The sequence below is a fragment of the Hoplias malabaricus genome, chromosome 16 (genome assembly GCF_029633855.1).
Source record: "Hoplias malabaricus isolate fHopMal1 chromosome 16, fHopMal1.hap1, whole genome shotgun sequence".
Classification (NCBI taxonomy): domain Eukaryota; kingdom Metazoa; phylum Chordata; class Actinopteri; order Characiformes; family Erythrinidae; genus Hoplias; species Hoplias malabaricus.
Window position 1 is genome coordinate 32,061,773 of NC_089815.1, and position 2,500 is coordinate 32,064,272.

Consider the following 2,500-nt stretch of genomic DNA (forward strand, 5'->3'; position numbering starts at 1 on the left):
GGACTGGTTTGAGAAGAGCATTGTTGATCTTAGTCACCCACTCCCTCAGCTGGGTGTGGATATCTGGCTTGGTGATCCCCACCCAAGGATTCACCCTTGCCCCCAGATATTTCTCCATCTCATCAGGGCTGATGAGATGAATTGGTTCCTTTCCCAACCTCCACGCCTTACAGTTATTGACCGTGAAGGAGGTAACTCCCTTCCCAATCAGGAACCCGTGACATTTCTTGGGCTGAACCCTAAGCCCCGTCTTCTCGCAGAATGTGTCTAGGATAGCGATGTTGTCTCTCATGCCTTCCCAGGAGTCACTAATCAGGACAAGATCATCTGCAAACGCTAAGGTACTAACCCTAGTACCTCCTACCATATAGCCACTTCCAAGGTTGTCGAGGGCTTGGATCAGGGGATCCATAGCCAGGTTGAAGAGGATTGGAGACATAGAATCTCCCTGCTTCACTCCAACCTTCATCTCAATGGGGTCCGTCTTGTCCCCATTGACAATGATTCTGGTCACGCAGTCCACATAAGCTGATTGGATCAGCTTAATCACGTGATGGTCAACCTGTCTCTGCATCAGTGCACACAGGATGTGATCATGAGAGATGGAGTCGAAAGCCTTCGCGAAATCGACAAACACTACCGCAAGCTGGCCCCGCTCTTTTTTGCAGTGTCCGAGAAGGCCTTGCAGAACCTTTAGGTTCTCGGAACACCCAGGGGCGCGGATGAACCCCCTTTGTCTAGGATTCAATGGGCAAGCACGCGCCAGCCTCTCCGCCAGAATCTTAGAAAAGAGCCTTAAAATCACTGATCCAATGGTGATGGGTCTCCAGTTCCCCACGTCATTGAGCGCCTCCCGATCAGTAGATTTAGGAATTAGTGTTGTCCGACATTCCTTGAAAGCCCTGGGTACCACTCCGCTGACCAACCACGTGGTGTACAGCCGTGCCAGTTTTTCGCCTTTCGGATCCCAGTCACTTAGCATCTGCTTTGTGATCCTGTCTGGGCCCGGGGCGGTGTCGCGCTTGATCTTGCCTAGGGCAGCTTTTACAGATTTGGCCGTGATTGGCTCTGCAAAGCACTCGTTGTCCGTTTCTCCTGATGATGTAAATTGGCCTAGTCCAGCAAAGTTGACATTCCCTTCCCAACTGGTCCTGTACGCTTGCTCTATAATGGCCAGTGGGATTGGACATTCTGTTCCTTCCACTCCATCAAGGATTTCACTGGCTAGCCTCGCAGGATCCTTAAGGAACATCCTCTGATGTTTCCTATAAGTCTTCCGCTTGGCCGCCCTGTTTCCTCCCTGAGGGTTTCTGAAAACACGGCCTGCCCCTCGTTGCCTACTACCAGGAGTACTATGACTCAGAGCACTCGAGACACCAGCTCCCAGCCTCCCCCTCAAAGCCGAGGCCGTAGCCTCCACGAGCTCACCCAACTCGTGATCCTCCCTTGGCAAATCCCCACTGCCGCCGAGCTCGCTCAGAGAAAGATCCAGGGAGGCCGCCCTCTCTTTCAATTTCTCGGCGATCCCCTGAACCAGGGGTGGCGCTGGCATCTCCTGTCTCAGATCACCGCTATGATCCTCTGACGGATTTATGGGGGTCCTGACAAGCCGACGTCTTTTCTCCCTTACCTGCTCGCTAGTTTTACTGGGGAGATGCTTGGCGATCGCCATGTTAATGTACCTCTCGCCCGCATATCTCTCCTCGAGCTTCAGTAACTCTTCCACCTCCTTAGCACTCCATAGCGAGGTCGCACCCCCCTTCACCTTCTTGGAGCGTACCTCCGCGATCCTCTCCATATTCCGTTCACTTGGGTGGACGTGTCGTTTGTGTTGGCTAAGCCCGCTCTTAGTTGCAAAGGACGCTTCGCAACTACCACATCGATGGGCCAGTTGATCGGCCTGTACTCCTTCTGCCCTCCCCTTGCACTTAGGGTAGTGAGTGCTGATGGAGTGGCTGTTCTCACTGCCCCTGCCACACTTACGACAACTGTACGTCACCAGAGTAGTCTTATGACAGGCGGCAAAGTGCCTTGCTGCCTGAGTGATTTTCCCTGGTCGCACGCCACAAAGCTTACAGACTATGTCCTGGTCCGGGAGTTCCACCACCAAGCATGTCTGCTCTATCTCCCCCGAGGGGGTGTCCTGAACAGATGCACCGTCGGGTATGGTGGGCCCAATCGGTGCGTGAGGTGAGGGTGGTGTCTCTTCTACTATCGAAGGCAATTCAGCGGTTGAGTCACTTCGACCACTAGTTTCAGGCTCCTGATTATCGTTTATCTCGTCAAAACTTGCTCTCAAGCTTGAATTGACGAAAGTCATTGTCTCAATCAGGCGGGGTACCTCCCCCTCCGTCCTTTCTAGAGGGAGTCCTACACTCCCCCTTCCGGGCCGAAGTTTGGGTGGGGAGGTTTGCGTTCCAACACTCACCAGGTTAAGTCTCCACTTAGGGCGTGGGGGCCAATCACCTGGTGAGTTCCTAATGGGGCCGATACCTTGGGG

The 2,500-nt window shown here is 53.6% G+C and overlaps 1 pseudogene; it reads right to left on the reverse strand.

Annotated features, from left to right (window-relative positions):
- Positions 1-2,500, reverse strand: part of LOC136672444 (28S ribosomal RNA) — an 8,428-nt pseudogene that overhangs the window by 2,757 nt on the left and 3,171 nt on the right.